The sequence below is a fragment of the Desmodus rotundus genome, chromosome 4 (genome assembly GCF_022682495.2).
Source record: "Desmodus rotundus isolate HL8 chromosome 4, HLdesRot8A.1, whole genome shotgun sequence".
Lineage (NCBI taxonomy): Eukaryota > Metazoa > Chordata > Mammalia > Chiroptera > Phyllostomidae > Desmodus > Desmodus rotundus.
This window is the reverse complement of record NC_071390.1, coordinates 110,108,158-110,133,236: the sequence shown is the minus strand read 5'-3', so window position 1 is coordinate 110,133,236 and position 25,079 is coordinate 110,108,158. Positions and strand designations below refer to the sequence as shown.

Sequence of the window (25,079 nt, the reverse complement as noted above, 5' to 3'; positions counted from 1 at the left end):
GAGAGAAATTTGGTTTTCTATGATATATAATAAAATTATAGAATTCATTAGCAGCCCAGGAGGAAATCTGGTATATCGATGTTATATTCCTAATCATTACTATCAGATTCCTAATAGGCAAACAGTTCAGGCTGCATTTACCATGTTCTCAGAGCCCGATCTCGGCGATTAGCCAGGATGTCTGCCCAGGGGCTCCCCACCTTACAATCATCTTTGTCCCTTCTCCTCTCTTTTCTCCAACCTTATCAAATTAGTGACAAAATTCTCATGCTGTTTTACCTTCTTAACGTCTCTCACATTTGTGCTCCTTATATAAGCGGCTGAAGTACAAGTTAGGGATATGGCACCCGGACTATTGCATTAGCCTCCTAACTTTAGCTTTGCATCTTGGAACTACCTATGCCTCTTGAGCAGATTAAATTTTAAATGTCTGAGTCCTTCCCATGCACCAGCCCCTGATTTTGTATGCTATGGGAACCCTGTCCTTTTGGAGCTTGTGATCTAGTGGGAGAAACAGACAAAAACATGTAAGCAGATACATAATTATGAGACCATAGAGCTGTAAAGGACATCTATAGGGTGTTGGGACAGAGAACAGTGAGAAACCTGCTTAAATAAGGAGGCCAGGGGAGGCTTCTCTGAAGAGGTGATGTTTAAGCTGAGATGGAGCTGATCTTTTTAAAAAGTCAAGCATGAGTATTAAAGGTAACAGTGTGTGAAAGTCTCCAAGACAGAAATTAGCTTGTCTGGCTGCATATTCATGGACAAAGGGGACTGTATCACGACATGAGATAGAAAAAGTGAGCATGGGTCTAATGATACAAGTCCATGTAGTTCATTTCAGAGTTTTGTGTTATGTTTCATGTGAGATGAAAGTCATTGACAGTAAGGATTTCTGTATGATGAGACATATTTTAGGTTCTGAAAGAAAGCCGGTGTGGTTGAAGTATACAGAGCAAGGGAAAATGTGAAGCAAGGTAGGGCCACAGGTGCTGATGGGGCAAGACTAGGCAGGGTATATTAAATATTTTGACTTTCCGACCTGGCTGGTCTGGCTCAGTGGATTGAGTGCTGGCCTGCAAACCAAAGGGTTGCCGGTTTGATTCCCAGTCAGGACACATGCCTGGGTTGCGGGCCAGATCCTCAGGAGGGGGTGTGCAAGAGGCAACCACACATTGATGTTTCTCTCTCTCACTTTTCCCTCCCTTCTCCTCTCTCTAAAAATAAATAAACAAAATCTTAAAAAAACATTTTGACTTTTATAGCAGGAGCCGCAGGAAACCACAGAGGTGTTTTAAGTCAAAGGTGACTTGACCAGATTTGTTGTGGCAGAGGGGAAGGACTGAGGTAGGCAAGAGCGAGAACGAAAGAAGACCAGCGAGAAGGTTGTTTCAGGGATTCATGCAAGAGATAACATAATGGTTGGACTAGGGTGATGGAAAAGATTGGACACATTTAAAGTAATTCAACAAGTTTTTTTTAATTTACTTATTTTTACTACATTTTCTTTTGTAGTAAGCACTTAAGATACTATCTACTCTCTAGCAAAATTTTTTGTATAGTACAGTGTTGATAACTATGTATCCCGTGTTGCACTTAATATATCTCTAGACCTTGTCCATTCTGCATAATTGAAACTTTGTACCTTTTGGCTGAGACCTCTGTATTCCTCCCACCCCAACCCCTGGTGACTCCCCATTCTGTTCTCTGGTTCTATGAATTTGACTATTTTAGATTCCTCACATAAGTGGGATCATACCGGATTTGTCTGTCTTGGTTTGCATGGTAAGGGAAAGGGCTGAATCAAGGATGATGCCAAGGTTTCTGTATAGAGCTAGGAGGAGAGTATTGCCACTTTTAAAACTGTGGAAGATTGGGGAACAGTTTGAAGAGGAGGAAGGGGCTATAAGAGACCAACTTTGGGCATGTTAAATTGGAGACAGCTCTTACATGATTCCTGGGCATCCACACAAAGGTGGCGTGTAGGCAGCTGTATCTGTAAGAACGGAACTCAGAGAAGAAGTCTAGGCTAGAGATATAAATTGCAGAATAAAAATCAAAGAGACGGAAATGAACCACACCAACGGGAGTGGATGATGTCAACTAGGGAGAAAGAGAGAGAGAGAAAGAAGAAAACTGGGAGGGTGGACCAGATGAACCCCATTATTATTTAGAGGATGGATATAGAAATATCCATCAAGGAAGAACAGCTAGAGAGATGAGGAGAAAACCAGGAAAAGGTGGTATTCCAGCAGCTAATAGAAAACATTGTTTCATGGGGTCTCCCCCATCAGTAGCAGAGTCAGAGGCTGCTGAGAAACTGGAACTAAAATGAGAAGCATGACTTGTTAGAAATGACAACACTGAGGTAGATAGTGACCAGTGGAGAGGTGGCTGGGCAGAAGCTGTTCTGGAATGGACTGAGCTAGGAGAGAAGAGGACGCAAATCAGTACTTAAAATCCCATTTAATTCTGTTACTTCTTAGTGAGAAACTATAGATGGCTTTCTACTTACTGCCTGCACACGAAACCCACATTCCCTAGCCTCATTTTCCACTTGCCTTCCACAGAAGTAATCCATTCTGGTCAAATTGACTTCATCTTATTATTTTCTTTCCTTTCTACTTCTGCGCATGTAAGTTCTTACCCTAGGAATTCCCCGCCCACTCCTTTGGGACCCAGCTCCCGCGTGGGGTCTGTCATGTGTGCCCTGACCTTTTCGTTCTCTGGATTTTTACAGCACATTTCTGTCACCCCTGCCGTGGCACTTTTGAAATAGTGCTTTATTTACATTTCACGTCTTACCTTGACCGAAGGGTTGGATTACAATGGACATTGCATTTGGCATTTTCCTAACACCAAATGTTACACACATTAGCACACAGTATTAATTGTCTGAACGGTGGTGACACGCTCCACTCACCAAGTCCTAACTTCGGAGTCAGTGTCAAGGAGAACAGACCTATACATCATACCGCCCAGATTCTGCCCCAAGGAAAAATGCGGGAAAAGGGATGAGATCTTGATCCAGTGACTATGTTTCCTTCTGCTTTTAATTAACTTTTTTTAAACTAGAGATTTATAGAAAAATTGCCAAGGTAGTAAAAGTTTTCATATGAGCCATATATAGTTTCCACCATTATTAACATCTTATATTGTTATGGAACATTTGTTACAGTTAACCAATATTGATACATTATTATTATTACTTAATGTCTATACTTTATGTAGATTTGCTTAGTTTTGTTTTGTTTTTCCTAATATCCTTTTCCTCTTCTGAGGTCCCATCCAGAATACCACATTACATTTCACCATCATATCTCCTTCGTCTCCTCTTGACTGTGAAAGTTGCTCCAATTTTCTTGGTCTTGATGGCATTGGTAGTTTTGAGGTATACTGGTCAGATATATTGTAGAGTGGCCCCAGGGATTTGCCTGGTGTTTTTCTCATGATTAGACTGGAGTTATGGGTTTGGGGAAGAAGACTACAGAGGCAAAACGCCACCATTCTCACCACATCATATCAAGTGTGCACACTCTCTGTGTGGTTTGTGACTACTGGCATTGGTCTTGATCACCTAGTGTTTGCCACATTTCTCCACTAGAAAGTTGTTCTCTTCCCCCTTTCTCTACTGTGCTCTTTGGAAAGAAGTCACAATGTGCAGCCCATGCTTAAGGAGTAGAGATTTATGTCCACCTACTTCAGGGCAGTGTATCTAGTACAAAATTTGTTTGGAATGCTTTTGCATGGGAGGCTTGTCTCTTATTCCCCATTTAATTAGTTATTTATCCACTTATTTATGTCAGGATGGACTTATGGATATTTATTTTATACTTTGGATTATAGTCCAATATGACTTTATTAAACTGTTCCAACTTTGGCCACTGGGAGCTCTTTTAGTTGTCTCCTATGTCCTTTGACATACATCCATGTTTATATTTGTATTTGTTCACTTTCTTGTCTTATTTTGAGTAGTTTCTTCTTCAAAATGTTCCATGTGCATTATGTTTAATTCCTGCTCCAGTCATAGTATCAGTCATTTCTCTAAGGCAGGGGTCCCCAATAGGAACCCAGCCGCACAGCAGAAGGTGAGCCATAGATGAGCAAGAAAAGCTTCATATGTACTTACAGCCACGCCCCATGGCTGGCATTACCACCTGAGCTCCACCTCCTGTCAGATCAGCCCAGCATTAGATTCTCATTGGAGCATGAACCCTGCTGTGAACGGTGCTTGGGAGGGATCTAGGTTGTGTACTTCTTATGAGACTCTAATGCCTGATGATCTGAGGCAGAGCTGAGGTGCTGATGCTAGTGCTGGGGAGCAGCTACAAATCCAGATTATCATTAGCAGAGAGGTGGGACTGCACAGAGATCATGATAAATCAGTTTTTTGCAGACTCATATCAAAACCCTATCAGTGAGTGGCAAGTGAACAACAAGCTGCATCTGGTGGCAGGCTATAAAGCCATCCCTACCACCCTCCAGTCCATGGAAAAATTGTTTTCCATGAAACTGGTCCCTGGTACCAAAAGAAGTTGGAGACTACTGCTCTAGGAATCCCTGGTTCCATTTTTTAGAGAAAGGGATTAGAGACCAAGATCAGGGCACTGTGTATGCTCACTGCTACTATGTTGTCATTGCATCTAGGCCCTCTCAGCTGACACCAAGGAAATATATGTGGATATTATTAGCCCACGCACGTATGCATATCTCTAAATATTTCTATAGGTAACTATTTATATTGCTATTAAGCTAAATGTCAGTTCATACTAATGTCTCCAACTCTAATCCATTACCTTCTCCCCTTGTTTATTTGCAAACTCCCACTCCTGCAGTGAGACCCCCAGATCTCACCTGAGGCCTTCTATTTACTTAAGTGTTCAACTTCACATGTACAGTGGCTTCAGAATTTCAACCTATACTTATACCCCACTGGGAAACAACTGTATCAACTAGAGTACCATGCTTGTGTATGGGTCCTTTTGCCTTTAGTCTTAGAGATGCTGCTCATTTCTACAGTTACTTAGGTCAGGAGCTTTTCACCCCATCCCCTTTGATGGGGTTGTTTTGTGTGTTTGAACACACTAAAATTATTTTTGTCACATTCTGAATTCTATCTGGGATCCCCCGAACTCGTAAGTGATTTTAAAAATTTACGTAAACTGAGGTTCACTCCTCGTGCTGTAAAGTCCTGGGTTTGACCAGCGTAGTGGCATGCATCTGTCGTTACAGTGTCATGCATTTCCCTAAAATCTGACCGCCCTAAAATTTCCTCTGTGCTTCAGCCTCCCCACCGCAACCCCTGGGCGTTTCCAAAATGCCCCATGGGTAGAATCATACAGAATGTAGCCTTTTCACAATAGCTTTTTTCAATTCACAATATGTGCTTAAGATTCATCCATGTATCTGCATGGTAACTTGATAGCTCATTTTTTTAAAATCACTGAGTAGTATTCCAATATAGAGATGTACCACAGGGTGTTTATCTATTCACCTACTGATGGACATCTTAGTTACTTCCAGTTTTTGCCAATTATAAATAAAGCTACTACTATAAACATTCACATGGCCATACATTTTTGGATCAGTTGGATAAATACCTAGAAGCACAATTGCTAAGAGTATGTTTAGCTTGGTAAGAAATTACCAAACTCTTTTCCAAAATGATTGTACCAGTTTGCACTCCCAGCAGCAATCAATGAGAGTTTATGTTGCTTCACATCCCCATCAGCCATTGGAAATGTTAGTTCTTTGGATTTTAGTCATTCTAAAGCATGTGTAGTGGTATCTCATGTTCTCTAATTGGCATTTCCAAAAGGACAAATGATATTGGGCATCTTTTCATATACTTTTTTCCCATGTAGAGATATTCTTTGAAGAGGTGTCTATTCAGATCTTTTGCTCCTCGTAATTAGGTTGCTTGTTTTATTGCTAAGTTTTGAGAGTTTTTATGTATTTGGATACAAGTCCTTTATCAGATGAATTTACAAATATATTTTCCCAGGCCTGGCTGTTGTGGCTCAGTGGATTGAATGCTAGCCTGTGAACCAAAGGGTCATCAGTTCAATTCCCAGTCAGGGCACATGCTTGGATTGTGGGCCAAGTCCCCAGTAGGGGGAATGCAAGAGGCAACCACACATTAATGTTTCTCTCCCTCTCTTTCTCCTTCCTTTAACCTCTCTTAAAATAAAAATAAATAAAGTCTTTTTAAAAATACAAATATATTTTCCCAGTCCATGGCTTGTCTTTTCATTCTCTTACACTATCTTTCTTAAACAAGAAGTTCCTAATTCTAATCAAGTTTAAGTTGTTCATTTTTTTCTTTCACAGATTGATTTTCAAACTGTATATTAAAAAAAAAACCTCATCACCAAACCCAAAGTCATATAAATTTTCTATGTTTTCTTCTAGAAGTGTTATAGTTTTATATCTGAGCTGATTTTTTGGAAAGTATAAGACTGGCTCTAGGTTCATTTATCAGTATTTGGATATCCAATTGTTCCAACACCATTTGTTGAAAGTATTATTTTTTATCTATTAAATTACCTTTGCACCTTGGAAAAAATCTGTAAGTCTGTCTCTCTTTGGCTTGTTAGTTCAGTTAACTGCAGGGGTTTTTAAATAGATGCACTTTATCAAGTTGGGGAAGTTTCCCAATATTTTTTTCTTTTTTAAGGGAGGGGTTTTTTTTTCAAAATATTAATGAATGTTAGAATTTCGAAGTGCTTTTTCTGTACCAATTGATATGATCATATGATTTTTCTGCTTTAACCCTTTAATATGGATACATTGACTGAGTTTTTTAAAAGTTGAACCATCCTTGAATAACTGAAATAAATCCATTTGGTCATTGTGCATGTTAATTGTATATATTGTTGGGTTTCATTTGCTAATATTTTATTGAAGATTTTTGTATTTATTTTCATGACAGCTATAGCTTTCTTTCTTATAATATGTTTATCTGGCTTGGATTTTAGAATAATTCTGACCTCCTAGAATGACTTAGGGAGTGTTTTCTCTGCTTTTATTTTCTGGAAGATAATGTAGAGAATTGGTATGATTTTTTTCATAAACGCTTGGTGAATTCACCTGTGGAGCCACCTGGACCTGATTTGTTGTTGTTGTTGTTGAAAGCTCACTCCAGGATATATTTATTGATTTGAGAGAAAGAGGAAAGAAAGGAGGGAGGAGCAGGGAGAGAGAGACACACGTGAGAGAGAAGCATTGATCATTTTCCTTGCTATGTGCTCCGACTGATTATTGAACCTGCAACCTAGGTATGTGCCCCGACAGGGGACTGAGACTGCCACCTTTTGGTGTATGGAACAATGCTCCAACCGAGTCACCTAACCAGGACTGGACTTGACTATTAATTATTGATTCAATTTCTTTAAGAGTTATAGAGCAATTTAGGTTGTTTATTTCTCATGTGAGTTACAGTAGTTTGTGTCTTTTAAGAGTTGCTCCATTTCAACTGAGTGACCTGATTTGTAGTTATTTGTAATATTTCTTCTATTATCCTTTTAATGTAGATGGGATCAGTAATGATGATCCAGCTTTCATCTGATATTGGCAATTTGCATCCTCTCTCTTTTATTCTACCCAGCTAGAGGTTTATCAATCTTACTGATTTTCTTTTTTTAAACAACTCTTTGTTTCATTGATTTTCTTTGTTGTTTTCCTATTTTTCAATCATTGATTTATGGCCTTTTTAAAATTATTTCTTCTGCTTGCATTCATTTTAAATTGCTCTTCTTTCTTTAGTTTCATAAAGTGAAAGCCAGTTGTAGATTTTAGATCTTTCTTCTTTTTTAATGCATGCATGCATTTAGTGCTATAAATCTCCCTCTAACCACTGCTTTTACTACGTGTCATTAAATTTTTAAAGTTGTATTTTTATCTTTAGTTTTAAAGTAGTCTTGAGGCTACTTATTCAACCCATGTCTTATTTAGAAGTATGTTGTCTAATTTTCAAATATTTGGGAATTTTATAGCTATCTTTTAATTATTGATTTATTTTAATTCTATTGTAGTCTGAGAACACACTTCCTATGACTTTTATTCTTCTAAATTTTAGGTATATGTTTTATGGCCCAGAATGTGGTTTATTTTGGTGAGTTTTCCATGCAAGTTTGGGGAGTGTATTGGGCTGTCTCTGGATGAAGTATTTGATAAATATCAATTAGATCAAGTTGACTGATAGTACTGTTTCAATCATCTGTATGTCTTTACTGACTTTCTGCTTGCTTGACCAGCAACTACTGACAGAAGGATATGAGTCAGTGGCCTTATTTTTGATCTTTGAAACAAAGTCAGCCCTCACCAGCACTGCAGATCCAGCTCCTCTTTGGATCCACTCAGTTGTCTTTCTGTGAATTATGAAAAATGGTATCTTTGAAAAGTGATGATATGAAATTTCTTGGCATAAGGGTTATGAAGAAATAGACCGAAGCACCACTTGTGGAGGACATTATGAAAGGGAATCACGAATCAGGACAAAATTGAATTAGATGATTTCTAAGATCCCTCTGACTCTGGGATTCTGGATTCTCTTAATGATATTTTTTACTTGACTTTTCTACTTCTTTACTCTCACATTTTTGTTTCTGCCTCACAGTCTTGGTAATAGAAGTTTTCTGTTAAATAAAACCTAATCTGTGACCTCTGACCAATATACAAGAGTATATTTATTGGGGGGGCCAATGGGTCAAATATTTTTCTAGTTTTTCCTGTATGAGTGCCTGTCTGAAAATATTCAAACCAAGGGGAAAGCAGTCCATACCCTCCTGCAAAAGTTGGAGAAAAATAAGGAGCCTTTACTAATACTTCTGGCCAAAACTACTGCCTTTTCCTGAAATTAAAAAAAAGAGAGAGAGACAGAAATGCATATATTCTTTTGAACTGGTGTTTCAGGATTCTTAGGGTATAATCCCAGGAGTGGAATTGCTGTGTCAAAAGGCAGTTCCATTTTTAGTTTTTTAAGGAAATTCCATACTGTTTTCCACAGTGGCTGCACCAGTCTGCATTCCCACCAACAGTGCACTAGGGTTCCCTTTTCTCCACAACCTCTCCAGCACTTGTTGTGTGTTGATTTATTGATGATTGCCATCCTGACAGATGTGAAGTGATATCTCATTGTGGTTTTAATTTGCATTTCTTTGATTAGTGATGAGCATTTTTTCATATGTCTATTTGCCATCTGTATGTCTTCTTTGAAGAAGTGTCTGTTTAGGTCCTTTGCCCATTTTTAATTGAATTGTTTGCTTTTTTTGGTGTTGAGTTTTATGTTCATTACAGTGTTATTTACAATAGCCAAGATATGGAAGAGGCCCAAGTGTCCATCAGTAGATAAAACAGCTATGGTACATTTACATGATGGAATACTGCTATATTCTATCATAGGCTATACATTTACATGGGCTATAAAAAAGAAGAAAAATTTTCCCATTGTGACAACATGGGTGAACCTGGAAAACATTATGCTAAGTGAAATAAGCCAGTCAGAGGAAAATAAGTATCATGATTTCACTCATTTGTGGAATTTAATGAACAAACAGAGCTAACAAGCAAAACAGAAACAGACTCAGCAGGCTGCCAGCTCTGAGGACTGTTGGGGAGATGGAGGGGATTGAGCAAGAAGGAAAAACTCCTCATGGACAAAGAAAACAGTGTGGTGATTGTTGGGGGAAGGGAATGCATGGAGGTGTAAGAGGGTATGGGGAGGTAAATGATGATGTAAAAAATAAAATAAACTTAAAAAAAGAGAGTGAAGGAAAGAAAAAAGAAAAGAAAAAAGAAAACAAGAGAAATGAAAAGAAAAGGGAAAAGGGGAAGGAACTAAGACACCTGAACTTTTTTGTAGGAGATTCTGCTAAATGGGGAGAAAGAGTGCAGGGAGGACTTGCTCTACTGCAATTGCACTTTTTTCCCCAGAAAAAAATGAGAAGCCTGGGGAATGTTGACAAATGACTCGTTTATAATGCCTATAAATCAGTCATACAAATTAGCACATCTTATTCCTAACAGAAAAAAAGTTCCCCAAGCCTTTCCTCTGTAGATACTTTGTTGAGTTTTCTTGGGGTTCTCTGACTTCAGGAAATTTTAACTATGTTTTAGGTCCATGAGGAAAAGGAGTTTGGTTAGGGTTAGCATAAAAATTTGCCACAAAGCCTGACATATGAGCTAACAAAGGAAGGAAGCTTTGCAATTAGAACTATTATGGAAACTGAGGAAAGGGCAGGTGCTGTTTACTGCTCACCTCTCTTCCGCAACAACTTCATTTTGAGAAAGAGCCTCATTATTCATTAGTTCTTGGCACTTCGTGTTAGATGGATGAATGACCAGAATTTTCATTCCATTTTTGTAGACCAGAGTGAGAAACAGCAAGATTTTAATTATTTGCTCAAGGATAGGACTGGTCTTCTAATTCCAGTTCCTGTTCACTGCCTAAGCAGTTTCATAGCCTGTAATATTTAAATTACTGCCTAAATGTTTTATTTAATGATGAGTGGCTTTTGCCATCATAGATGGGAAATAGCTTTGGCCATTTTCTCGCTTGAATAACCGTTGTCTCTGAGAGGGTAGGCTTATTCTTCAAGGGCCTCAAATGCGAAATCTATTTTAAACGTGTCCAAGTGCAAATTAGCTTTCTTAAAGGGAAAAAGGAAAAGAAAAACACACACACACAGTCCCAGTTTTTCCTCCATTAGCCTTCAGCTCATTGCTCCAAAGAAAATGGGAGTTGTTTTGCAAATAGCACTTTATTATTGTGATAATATCTGTGGAAACTCCCTAAAATTTTAAAACAAGATAAAATAATAAAACAACATGCGCACACACACACACTGAGTTGTGGGTAAAAGCCTGCCATGCATTTCTGAGCTATTTCTTCGGAAGCAGTGTCAAAGAGGGATTCTAAAAGCAGAGGCTAAAATCGGACATTATCTAACCATTAGCTCAGTGATGAGCACCTCATTCACACAATAGAGTAAGTCAGGACGTAAGTGTGTCTTGTGTCTCAGTTTCCCCATCTGTAAACTTGTCCATTCTGATTTGAACAGATCCTCCTATGCTCCCCAAGCTCAAATAGGAACAGGCATTTCCTTTGGGATTATTCACAACGAGGAATCTGCTGTCACCCTCTCTTCTGCTAAGACCAGGCATTTTCATGGTTACTTATATATAGTGCAGGCTTCTTGTGTCCCGAGGTTTAAGTGTTGTTTTGCAGCTTCTTCGTTCTTTCCAGGACCTGGCTGTTCCTAAAGTGCTTTGCTGACAATAAAATCTTTCCACTTGCTGCCCAGAGTCTTTTACAGATGTTCCCTGTATCAACTGAGCAACAGCTCTGCCTGGCCAGTGTGAGTCCAAGGCATCTGCTGGTGTCTTTTCATCTTGGCAAATATCATTCAGATAAGCAGATAACTTTCCAAAAACTCCCAGAAGAATCTATGAATGTGATAGTTTCCTTGTCACATTCTGTTCAGGAACTTGTCTTCATTTTGATGTTTTTATCACCTGGGATAAAGATTTATAAAGGATCCATAAATTGTGAGAAAAAGCAATAATTACCTTCTGAGTTGAGTGTAACATGCTAAGCCAATGTGGAACCCTGAAGGGTCCAGACCAGCAGTGGGTGCTTTATGCTTTTATTTTACCTGAGCACAAGGGGGAAAGACACATTTGTAGGTGTGCCTGCAAGCAGAGTGCAGTAGATATGAATCTTGAGATCAAGCTCTATTTTGCTGAGATGAGGTTAGAAAACAATCTAAAGAAAAGTTATGTTTTCCTAAAATAAAAATTGAGTTCGGGCACCAAACTATTGTACGTGCTTGTTTAAATAAGATTTGAGCACTCTCAAGTGATTGCAGGTTTCGGTTGTCTGTCTGTAATTCCCTCCTGCAATTTCCCCTGTCCTGCTCTCCTAAGGTTAGGAAAAATACATCAGATGGGATTTCTTTTATTGCCTACATATTTGATGTACAATTTTGATAGCTAAATCCATTATTAATCTTGAAATAGGTAGTCTTAAAAAACTAACCAGTCCTTTAATATTTTATTTGTAGGAGATGTATAAATATTATGTATGTACACATATGTGTATATATATAAACAAAAGTGGAAGATATGGTAATATGTAGTAATATGTATATAAATATATATTATTATAATATAGAAGTATATATTATTTAAAATTAATTTTATATATAAATTTATACATACATATATATGTATATTATATATTTTTGTATATAGAGATGAGGAAGAAAAGCACTGCTTTAGGTGCAAAATAAACTGTGATAATCCTGTCACAAAGGTAATTGTAAAATGTCATTTCAATTCTCCCTCATCAGTCTGTAAAATAATGATGATACCATCTGACCTACTTACTTCATAGGCTCAAATGAAAAAATGTTCCAAGGAAAAATGTAAATGTGAAGTTTGCATGGTACGCCCCCGTGATGTGCGGGTGTGTGGAGAAATGCACACCCACTCCACTGCAGGCACCCCTCTCTGTGAACATTCACATGACTTGAAGCAAATACAATGTAACAAAATTTCTGATTCACATTTCTAAAAGAAGGACTGCTTGTTGAAAAAAGGAAGTATCATTGTAGAATGACTATCACTATCAAGTTGTAATGAATTTTAAAAGATTTCAGGAGCACATCTAGTGTAGAAAGCAGAGTGTAGGTTTTAAAGCAGTGGTTCTTGCCCTCCATTGTTCCACAGAATCACTGGGCCCCACCCCTGGAAATCCCCAGTCACTGGGTCTCCACTGAAATTCGGGTATGGTGCAGTTTTCAGGTCCTTCGGTATTCTAATGGGCAGCCAGATTTCATAGAGTTATCTCTGAATGTGAAGATACAATATTTAACACACATCCAGGAAAAAGTTACTACATTGAGGTCAATATCGTAAGCACTGAATTTCAACCAGAAGGAAACTACCCCAGTACATACTATATAGGATGATCTCTCTCTCTCTGCTCTCCCTCTCCCTTTCCTTCCCTCTTCCCTGCTCCCTCCCTCCTTCTCTCTTTTTCCTCTCACTCCTTCCCTCTTTCCCTTCCACTCTCCCTTCCTTCCTCCCTCCCTCCCTCCCTCTCCATTCTCGCTCTCCTTGCTCTCTCCTTTTTCTTTCCCCCTAGGTATGCAAGTCTATCAGTCAGCTAGAGATTACAATTTCCTGCTATGCTGTGCATATCAGTTCAGATTAAATCCTTTAGAGGAAATTTTATTTCCTTTTCCTATATGGAATTGCCCTTTTTAACAAGTGCATTTTAGGTAAAAGCTTTTCTATTTGATCTGTTCACTGCCTCTTCATTGTAATAAAAATAGTGTGGTCCTGAATAAGTTGGAATGCCCTTGAGTCAGGGAGAGAAACCATTTTGTTTACCTAATGTTCCTGCTGATTTCCTTTCCCCTTTGTGCATTGCGACCTTTAAAATTAGCAACAGTGCCTTGAATATTGAGATGGAGTTATATTATATGTCACACTTTTTAAGAGCATGACATGTGAAACTTAAAAACTGCTAAAAATTAGAGATAATGCTATTCACCAGAAGATGCTTAATGAGAAATTAAAGTTTGGCTTAAGTTTATGAATGAGATTAAGACAGAAATCTTTAATTAAAGCAGTTCAGAACCACACATAACAGAAGGCGATCTTTGGCAAGCGTTGTGTTTTCTCCTGCTTTCTGGAAGGCTCCCATGGTGTTGTGGGATTTTGCCGGTCTCTTCCCTTCAGAGTAGGAGGGGAAGTGTTTGTTTTGGACTTCTTGTGGCCTGGGTCATCCTCCCAGGTCAGTGGGGGAGACAGAAAAGAGACATCAAAAGAACAGGTTTCTATTCCTGCCTCTATAAATCAAGTAAATTGAAAAAGCCATTTCATTTGTCTCTATCAGGTTTCTTCAACCATCTAGAAAATGGTGATTATGGCACAGGGCTTGAGAGGGAGTCTGATGGGGATGCCACAGTGTCTTAGGTAGCATGATTAAGGAGTACCTTCCTTCTCCAGTCCATGTCTGCTGACTGCCCTCACATGGTCTCAGGAGAGATTGCCCAGGTATGGGGGTGAAAGGCGAAAACATCATGAGAACATTCTTACTCTGCTATAAAATAAATGTCTGTACCTACCCAACCCTACTATCCATATGTTGAAGCCCTAGTCTCCAGTGTGATGGCTTTTGGAGGTGCGATCTTTGGGAGGTAATTAGGATAAGCTGAGGTCTTGAGGATGGAGCTTTCATGATAGGGTTATCAACTATATAGGAAGACAAAGAAACCAAAGCTTGTTCTCCTTCTTTTTAAAAAATATATTTTATTGACTGTGCTATTACAGTTGTCCCATTTTTTTTTCCTCCCCTGTATTCCCCTCTGCCCTGCACTCCCTCCCACCTGCATTCCCCCACCTTAGTTCATGTCCATGGTTCATACATATAATTTTGTACCTATCATTTATGCTTCTTATTCCCTGTATCTTTTCCCCCACAGTCTCCCCGCACCCACTCACCACTAGTAGCTGATCACCCTCCATGTGATTTCCATTTCTGTGATTCTGTTCCTGTTCTAGTTGTTTGCTTTGTTTTTTTTTAAGATTCATTTGTTGATAGTTGTAAGTTTGTTGTCATTTTACTGTTCATAGTTTTGATCATATTCTTTTTCTTAGATAAGTCCCTCTAACATTTCGTATAATAAAGGCTGGGTGATGATGAACTCCTTTAACTTGACCTTATCTGGGAAGCACTTTATCTGCCCTTCCACTCTAAATAATAGCTTTGCTGGATAGAGTAATCTTAGTTTAGGTCCTTGCTTTTCATGACTTTGAATACTTCCTTCCAGCCCCTTCTTGCCTGCAACATTTCTTTTCACAAATCAGCTGGTAGTCTTATGGGAACTCCTTTGTAGATAACTGTCTCCTTTTCTCTTGCTGCTTTTAAGATTCTCTCCTTATCTTTAATCTTGGGTAATGTCATTATGATGTGCCTTGGTGTGTGCTTCCTTGGGTCCAACTTCTTTGGGACTCTCTGAGCTTCCTGGACTTCCTGGAAGACTATTTCCTTTGCCAGATTAGGGAAGTTCTCCTTCATTATGTTTCCAAGTAAGTTTTTAATTTCTTGCTCTACCTCTTCTCCTTCTGGCACCCTATGATTTGGATGTTGGAATGTTTAAAGTTGTCCTGGAGGTTCCTAAGTTCTCTTCGGTTTTTTAAAAATTCTTGTTTCTTCATTCTGTTCCAATTGAATGTTTATTTCTTCCTTGTTGTCTAAACCATTGATTTCAGTCCCAGTTTCCTTCCTGTCACTCTTGGTTCCCTGTACATTTTCCTTTATCTCACTTTTCATAGCCTTCACTTTTTCCTCTATTTTAGGACCATATCGCCAATTCTGTGAGCATCCTGATTACCAGTGTTTTGAACTCTGCATCTGATAGGTTGGCTATCTCTTCATCGCTTAGTTCTTTTTCTGGAGTTTTGATGTGTTTTTTCATCTGGACTATATTTCTTTGTCTCAGCACACCTGTTATGTTATAAGGGTTGGAGCTTTAGATACTCACCAGGGCAGGGCAACCCACATCTCTCCATTGTGGAGCTGTATGTAGGGGAGGGGTCATAGAAGGAACTATGCCTCTTGCTTGGCTCTCAACTGGCTTTCAGTCACTTTCCCTACTACCCACAAGCAAATTGGGCCCTTCTGGTGCTGATTCCCAGGTGTGTGGGCTTGTGTACATTCTAGGACCCCGTGAGTCTCTCTAAGGAACTCTCCTGTGAGGCTGGGAGTTTCTCCTGCCACTGCAACCCCCACAGGTTTTACAGTCAGAGGCTTTGAGGCTTTATTTCCCTGTGCTGGAACTCTGGGTTGCATGGTCTGTCTCTCTCCCTAGTTCTTCCTCCTAGTTCATCCGCACGCAAATGTGGGGCCACCTGCTCTGCCAGCTGAAGCCTTTCCCACCCTAGTCCTCCAGCCACTGCCTTGCCTAGTGTCTTCTCCACCCAGCTACCCATTTCTGCCCCTCCTACAAGTCTGAATGAATGTTTCTCTTTAACTCCTTGGTTGTCGGACTTCCATACAATTCAATTTTCTGGCAGTTCTGGTTATTTTTTGTTTTTCAATTTGTTGTTTTCCTTCTTTTGGTTGTGTGAGGAGGCAAAGTATGTCTACCCACCTTGTTCTCTTTCCACTCTGTGAGGACACAGCAAGAAGGGAACCTTGAGAGGAAGAGGGCTCTCACCATATACCAAATCTGCTGGCACCTTGATTTGGACTTCTAGCCCCCAGAACTGTGAGGAGTAAATTTCTGTTTATAAGCCACCCAGTCTGTTCAGAGCAGTGCAAACTGACTAAAGCAGTCTCTGTCCTTGACTCATTATTTTTCTGTATTAGTAGAGTTCATAATTGAACTCTATTTTCCCTTTATTTTTATTTTTTATAATAATTTCAAGCTTGTAAAAAAAATCACAAGAATAATATAAAGAATATCATATACCTGTCTCCTAGATTTCCTATTTCTTAACATTTTGTCTACGTGCTTTATCACTCTTTCCATACATGTTTCTTTCTGAATCATTTGAGAATAAGTTACAAACCCAATGCCCTCTACTACTAAGTTGTTCAGTATATATTTTCTAAAAATAAGAATATTTTGTTATATAACCATAGTACAATGATCAAAACCAGGAAATTAATATGAAACAGTACTATGATACAGTCAACCTCATTCAGAGTTCTCAAATTGTCCCAGTAAATGTCTCTTACATGCAAAAATATTTTTTTGTCTATTACAAATGGCTAAAAATATTTTCTGTATGTATATATGTGTATATATCTAAAAGCATTGATCTTTTTAAGCCATACACACACACACACACACACATACATTTGGCTTTTTGAATTGCCTAATTTAAGTGGCAAGGAAAATTACTGAATAATAATTGGTAGTTTAATAATCTCCAAAAAGGCCAGACAGCTACACTCTAAAGCTATGCAACTAGGAAAAAGTCCAAATGAAAAACAGGGCTCTGTCCAGGAAAAAAAAACAGTGCTTCACTGCTCAGTACCTATGCGCTTGGGACTGAATTCTAAGATGCTGCTAAGGCTACCCCCAGAAGATTTTTGGAAGAGTTACTTTCTTGTACATGGCCATCTGCTTTTCTTGCTTCTGAATCCCAGGGCTTCGTAGCTATGCCTGATTGGTAGAAACTAAGTCAAAGGTCATTACCCCAGCTTCAAGGAGAAGTGACAATGCAAGTTTTCTGGCTTCTTCTTGGGGTCTCATAGTGTGAGAAACTATCAACATGTATGAAGGGTGTTCAAAGATGTTGGACCATGACGAAAGATAATAGTAACAACACCCATTGCAAATAATAACAGCTAACATCACTGATCATGCCTTACATGCTAGACAGTCTTTTAAATATTTTGCTTTTTAATGCATTGAATCCTCACAGCAACCCAGTGAGGCGGGCAATATTATTGTCCCTAGTCTATCCATAAGGTAACTAACTCACAGAGATATTTAGTTAAGTTGCCTGAGATCACTAACAAGTAAGAAGCAGAAACCAGATTCACACAGGTTCTTAACCCTCACATCTTTCTTTTTAAAACACATACTAGGAAATCATTTGGCAGTTTTTCATAAAATTCAGCAATTGCATTCTTGGGCATCTATCCCAGAGAGAGGAAAAGTGAAGTTCACACAACAAATGTTCATAGCAGCTTTTTGGTACCAGACTTGCCCTCCCACCATAAAAGCAAATGATGATAGAACAATTAGACATCCCTATGCAAAAAATGAACTTTGATCCCCATGCCAAATTTTAACGAACTATAGAAATGATCCCTGAAAGTATAGTCTTCTCATGCCAAATTTTTAAAAAATGACTCAAAATGACCACAGACCAAAATATAAAACTTAAAATAATAAAACTTCTAGAAAAAAGCATCAGAGAAAATCTTTATGGCTTTGTGTAGGCAAGGGTTTCTTAGATATGACTCTAAAACTATAATCCAAAAGTTGGTAAATTGGACTTCATTAAAACAAAGCATAACAACATAAAAAAGTCTTATCTTTGAAAGTTATCATTAAGGGAAGGAAGAGACAAGCCATAGAATGGGAGCAAATATTTGCAGATCATATCTTTGATTATATCCAGATTATATAAACTCTCAAAACCCAACAATAAGAAAATAAATAACTCACTTTTTAAAAATAGGTAAAAGATTTTAACAGGCACATTCCCAAACAAAATGTTCCCAACATCATTAGGTATTAAAAAATGCAAATTAAAACTGGAATGAACTACCCCTGCATACTTATTAGATAGCTACAATCAAACAACTGACTACTTCAAGTGTTGGTGAGGATATGAAGGAACTGGAATGCCCATGTACCACTGGTGGGAACACAAAGTGATACAGTCAATTAGAAAACAGTTTGGTAATTTCTTAACAAGTGAAATACACAGCTACCATCTCATGCGTCATTCTACTCCTTGTTGCTAACTCAAGAAAAACAAATTCATAGTTCCACACAAAAATACGCACTTGAATGTTCATAGCAGTGTTACCTGTAACAGCCAAAACTGGAAACAACCTGGATACCTTTCAACAGATGAGTGTTTAAATCAACTGTAGTACATCCGTACCATGACATGCTGTTACTCAGCAACAGAAAGAAAGAAATTATGGACTTACACAACAATTTGAATGAATCTCGTGGGTATTACGCTGAATGGAAAAAGCCAATTTCAAAGGTTTATGCTGTAAGATTCCATTATTATACAGTTTGTGAGGTGATAAAATTATAGGATTGATGTACAGATTGGTTGCCATTTAGGGACAGGAAGGGGGCACAAGAGAGGCGTGTGATTATCAAGAACAACATTATGAATTCTAGTGGTGATGGAACTCTCTGTGTCTTCACTGTGGTGATGAATACACAATGCTACACTTGTGATAAAATTGCTTCAAACCAAACGTACATACATACATACACAAGTGAGTGGTAGCTGGGGAAATATGAATAAGGTCCATGGGTTGTATCAGTGTCAATATCATGGTTGTGATGTTATACTGTAAGTTTTGCAAGATGTTACCATTGGGGGAAAATGGTTAAAGGATAAAGGATCTCTGTATTAGTTCTTATAACTGGATATGAATCTATAATTCTTTCAAAATGAAAAATTTAATTAAAAATACATATATATATCCAAACAACAGCATAAGATGAAATACCTTTATTGAGGTCTTTAGTTTTCAGAAACTGACATCAGAGGCAGGACAGGAGACATACAATTTATTTTTATATATCCTATTTTCAGAACACAGGATTAACATTTCAACTTTACTTGGATACAGCACAGCTTGTGCATATATAATGCCACTATCAATCATTATTTTAACTTTGTCTTTTCCAAGTTTATCAGTCTTGGATCCTTGGTTACAGTAATAAGAACAAGCATAATTGTTAGGCCAAAAAAAAAAAAAACAAGGGTATTTAGTGAAGGATCTGGTGAGCTCAGAATCCTCGGGAGGGCAACAAGACCAGTTTTGGAAATGCGCAGAAACAAAGGCAGTTCTGGAGGTTAGGACCTCACACATAATGTGGTCTCTTGGTAGGAATAGGTAGCTGGGGTGGCAATGGTGTCTGAGAAAAACGCCCTTCAAGCATTTTCAATCATAATATCACTTACTCATGGGTTAAAATCCAGCAAAAAAAAAACAAAAACAAAAAAAAACCTTCCCATTGAAGAACTTTCATCACATGCCTTCCTCCTGGCTGTATAGAGACAATGAGACCAAGGACCTGGCCCTCTTGGTCCTCTTAGTGAGGGGCCAGCACCGGAATTTAGCACTGCACTGATTTCCCATAGTGTAGGAGGGGTGCCTTCCCTAGCAACAACCAGGAAGCTATTAGAAAAAGGTGAGTGTTGGCTGAGCCTGTGATGAGGTCTGCCTCAACATGGATGTTAAAGGGGAGACCAAGACTTACACATATATAGAAGGAGTGTGGTATTTAAAGAGTGTTAGAAGGCAACTTTTCTGTGTCCCAAATTCCTTCTTTGTCTAATTTCTGAAATTCCATCATTTGGGGATATTTTCTTGTTAAGCATTAACTCTCATCTGATAGTCCATTTAAAATACATATCCCCCTGGTAGAGGCAAAATGCCAAGTTGCAAGTATCGGAATATTAATATCAGATTGGAAACTCTTAGGAGTGCTCACCTGGATGTGAAAGTTAAAAAAGAGGCTGTGCCTGCTCCAGTTTTCTCCAGGGCTGGCCCCATCTAAGAAACAATTTAGGGGCAGTGAATCTGTTTTAGGTGTTGTCAGCCCCAGGCCATGAAAAGCTCCAAAGCAAGGCAGAATCAGGAGTCCATTTATGTATATGATGTGACTACAAACAAGACATATGCCAAACCTGTAAATGGCTTCTCTGAATGACCATTTACTCTAGAAATAAAATATACAGGTACAAGCCAGCTAAATACCACAGGTAAGAAATTGATTCTATTTAAACTTAACCCAAATAAACCTCAGGGTCCATGTAACCTATTCTTGGCACAATAACTCATTCATATGAAAGAACACAGTCCAGGAACCAAAAATAATTACTGGAAAAATGATTTCACTTTTGTTTGCATTTTCCCAAAAAAGATTAAGTGAATTGCATTTAATTCATAGCCCACAACTTTTCCCCAAGCCCCTTTCCTTGTTTCTCTCCTCTTTACTTTTCACTATGCAGCACGCCAGAGGACTCTTTCTCTAACTCTCAACTCTCAGTTCCAAACCCATTTTCATCTCTCATCTCTCTGTCAACTCATTTTCCCTCCTTCATACATAAATGTCAAAAACATCTAAATCAAATCAGATATCACCACTCCTAGCCTCATCTTCACCCAAGTCCCTTGCTGACAGCCTTGATCCACTTGAGAGCCAAGAGCACTTGGGGGAACAGAAGAACAAAAAGCCTTTTCACTCAATAATTTTGGGTCCTTTTACCCAAGGATTTAATCATGGGTGACTGGACAGAAAGTGGATTCCAGGTGAGGAACGTGAGCTACAGAGTCATCCTGTTAAGCATGCATAAGTTCATATCACCAATGCAATGAGGGTCAGACTCTGCCAAGCAGATGAAAGTCTGTCAGTCCCTCTTGCCCCAATAGGAAACTTCACCTTTGGGTCATAAGTGTAGGCCCACCTGCCTTTTTCTGGTGCCTGAATTTTTACCACAGAGCAACTGGATTCCGGGCACAGTGGCAATCTGTGCACAATGCACAAGCTTTATGTATTTTCACAGCACTCACATTGAGGGTCTTCAGGCCCCCTCTGCAAGTCAAGATGTCCATTTGGCATCTATTGTCCCAGTCACTTCCTCCAGCCTTGTAACTCAGAGGTGCTCTTGGCATTCCCATCTGCAAGTGTGATCAGGTGTAAAAGAGGATGGGATACCAAAGTGACACTTCTGTCACCTAGGATGGGCTTCCTGCAGCTGACATGTGTACACGCAAAAGCAAGGTACAGTCTGCTCATCTAAATCCATTGGCACCAGGGTGAGAGCCAATGACAAGGGCTTTGATAACTGAAAATATAGAGCCCTGTCACCAAAGACTAGCAGAGCATAGAAAGATTTAATCCTTTCAATAACCCTGGCACATAAATTCTATACAGATTGTGATTTTAAAAGGTTTCACGACCAGACTTAGATACAGCCTGTATCTGTCACATACAAAGAAAGCTTCCCATTCGTTGTGCTACGGAAGGCTTCAAGAGAGAGAAAGAATCAGGATGGTTAACTTTAACTCAATTATCCCCATGCCAACAGTTCCCAAAATTTGTTTCATGGAATACTAGGAGATATTAACAGGCACTAATGTTCAGCATTAATTCCAACTTAATATCTACTGAGTTCCTTCCTTACTATGTGCTAGGCATGACTCTAGGCTTAGAAGATCCATCGATGAACAAAAGAGACAAAAATAAGAGAAGGTGATAAGGAGGTCTCCACTGGGGGAAACTGGATCTAGGAATAATGCTGGTAAGGGTATTTGGAGGAAAAAAGGACTAAATTCATTAGACTTCTTTCACGGATGGTATCTAATATTGTCTCCCTACTTAGTAGTCTCTCCCGAGAACTTAAACATTCTAAATGTAAGATAGAAGTATGTGCACCAGGACATCCACTACGTGGGGAGGAGAAAAGAAGGAAGTTAGGTTTCAGTAACAACTATGGTTGGCAAACTAATTATATTTTATTTAATCAGAATACTGACCCTATTATGTGGGTGTCAGTCCCATTTTATATACAAAGTTGCATTGGTTTTCAAAACTAGGAAAGAACTGAATGGTAATGCTTTCTTTTTCTTTTTTTTTTTTAATTGTTGTTCGAGTACATTTGTCTCCATTTTCCCTCCATCACTCTCCCCCACCCCAGCCATCCCCACCTCCCACCCTCAATCCTACACCCCCTTGGCTCTGTCCATGTGTCCTTTATATATGTTCCTTGACAACCCTTCCCTCTTTTCCTCCCATTATCCCCTCCCACCTCCCCTCTGGTTACTGTCAATATGTTCTTTATTTCAATGTCTCTGGTTATATTTTGCTTGCTTGTTTGTTTTGTTGATTAGGTTTCACTTATAAGTGAGATCATGTGGTATTTGTCTTTCACTGCCTGGCTTATTTCACTTAACATAATGCTCTCCAGATCTATCCATGCTGTCCTGAAGGGTAGGAGCTCCTTTCTTTCTGCTGCATAGTATTCCATCATGTAAATGTACCACAGTTTTTTGATCCATTCATTTACTGATGGGCACTTAGGTTGCTCCAGCGCTTGGCTATTGTAAATTGCACTGCTATGAACATTGGGGTGCATAGGTTCTTTTGAACTGGTTTTTCAATGGAATTGCTGGGTCAAAAGGTAGTTCCATTTTTAGTTTTTTGAGGAAATTCCATACTGTCTTCCATAGTGGGTGCACCAGTCTGCATTCCCAAATGTTTTATTTTTAAAAGCAACCTGTTGGCCAGCATCAAAACCAAGAACTCATCCACAAGTTATTCACACAAAGTACTTTTTAAAATCTTTTACTTGATCCTTCTGGATACGCAAATTCTTAAAAGAAAGTTTCTGCATAGTGAAACAGTATGATTCTCTTATTTGGCTGAAAAGAGAAGGAGAGTGAAGTTTAGAAGAGAACCTAATTCTTCAATTGATAGTACTTCATACAGAACATCCTAGCAAATAATCACATACACACATACAAACCCTTTTTGTACTAGCCAGAATTCTTGATTCAGAGAGCTCCAAGGAACTATATGGCCTAAATCTGTTGATCAGTTAGGCCATACATTACACGAAAATGTTTCTGATTCTTACTAGAATTTTCAAGATTTGCAGCATAACACACATTTAGAAGTTTACGGTTATGATTTACATAGAAGAATAGATGTTGCTAGTTATTGACAATAAAATAGTGTTTATTTCCTAAGGTAAATTTCTAAACAGGCAGTTCTCAAATGTTTTGATTTCAGTCCTCTTTTATATTAAAAAATTTTTGAGGATCCCGAAAAAGATTTGTTTTAGGTGTTATGTTTGTCAATATTACCTTACAAATTGAAACAGAAAATTTTAAATTATTAATCCAGCAAAATAATAAATCCACCACATGTCAATTTTTAAGAAAAAGTATTATTTGTTAATAATCATGATATAGTCACATTTTACAAAAAAGACTGTTAACCATGATATTATTTTACTTTTTTATGAACCTTTTTGACATCTCTCATATTGAGACAACTGGGCTATCCTCAGTGCTTCTGCCTTCACTCTGTTGCGACGTCACACACCACGGCGTGCTCCTGACAGAGTGAGACGAACAACAGCAAACACAGTTTCAACATTGTTGTGCACACAGTTTGACTTCATGTGCGTTCTAAAGGGGAGTCTGGGGCCCACAAGTGTCCTTAACCCACAGTTTCAGAATGTCTGTCCTAACTAGTTCAAAGAACTTCTCTCTTTGAGGGTAGTCTCCCAGATAGGAATTGTGTGACTCATAAAAAAGTAATGAGAAGTTATCAAAAGTACAAGAGAGAAAAGTAAATTTTATTCCTTTGGTTTCTATGGCAAATGATTTTAATTCAGTTGATAAATTTTATATGATGAGACTTGGTACATTTTTATTTTATATACACACACACACACACACTTACACACACATATTGACACGATGTTGTGAAAGTTAATGGTCTCTAGGACGTTTCTCAGCTTTGAAAGGTGCTGTGGGCAACTCCATCAGAGGAGTTAGCCTCCAGCCACTTCAACCACCAATCAACAACTCCGTGCCATCCCGATCCCCCCTCCTTCCTGTATATTCCTAATATATTCAAGAGTTGGAACTTCCTACTTTAGAAATTATAAAGATGTTTTCTTAAAGTGAAAAGTGTTCACATTTCCTCTCTTAAAAACTCTGATTCTCTTAGAAGGCATATGAAGGTAAATAAAAGTTACTCTCACCCTTGAGTTTGTGATACAAAGACAGAGAAAATTAATATGCTCAAAAGTAGACAAAGACTTTTGACTCTCCATTATTAATTAGGAATAACCTTTAAAACACAATAGGTCTAATAAAAGGAATTGGCAGAGTGAACCTATTTTTATTTTTATTCTCATTATGCTTACAAATTGCTTACAGTCAAGGTTCTTGGGACATTTTAACGAACATAAAGCTAGCTCTTCAGATTAACATATGACTTCTCTCCACAAGAGTATACTTCTTTGGAAATATTAGTACATAATTTGCAAGGCTGTAAGTTAGACCAGATGGCAATGGATAGAGGACATGGAAGCATGTGGTAGCTCTAACATTCTGTGTTCTGGTTATTAGTTGTGAACAAAGTATCACCAAGCTTGGCAGCTTAAAACAATCATTTTATTTTGCTCACAATTGTGTAGGTCAGGAATTCAAGAAGGACTTGGCTGTGCAGTCTTCACTGAGGGTCCCTCAGGTTGGCTGGGCGTTCAGGAGATCTGAAGGCTCAACTGGGGTCAGAATCCAATTTGGCTCACTCATCTATTGATGCTGGTCA

General features: G+C 38.5%; 1 protein-coding gene across 3 annotated transcripts in view; it reads left to right on the top strand.

Annotated features, from left to right (window-relative positions):
- The window catches only part of CELF2 (CUGBP Elav-like family member 2), a 499,109-nt gene that overhangs the window by 28,333 nt on the left and 445,697 nt on the right, over positions 1-25,079 (top strand). The gene's annotated exons all lie outside the window — the stretch shown is intronic.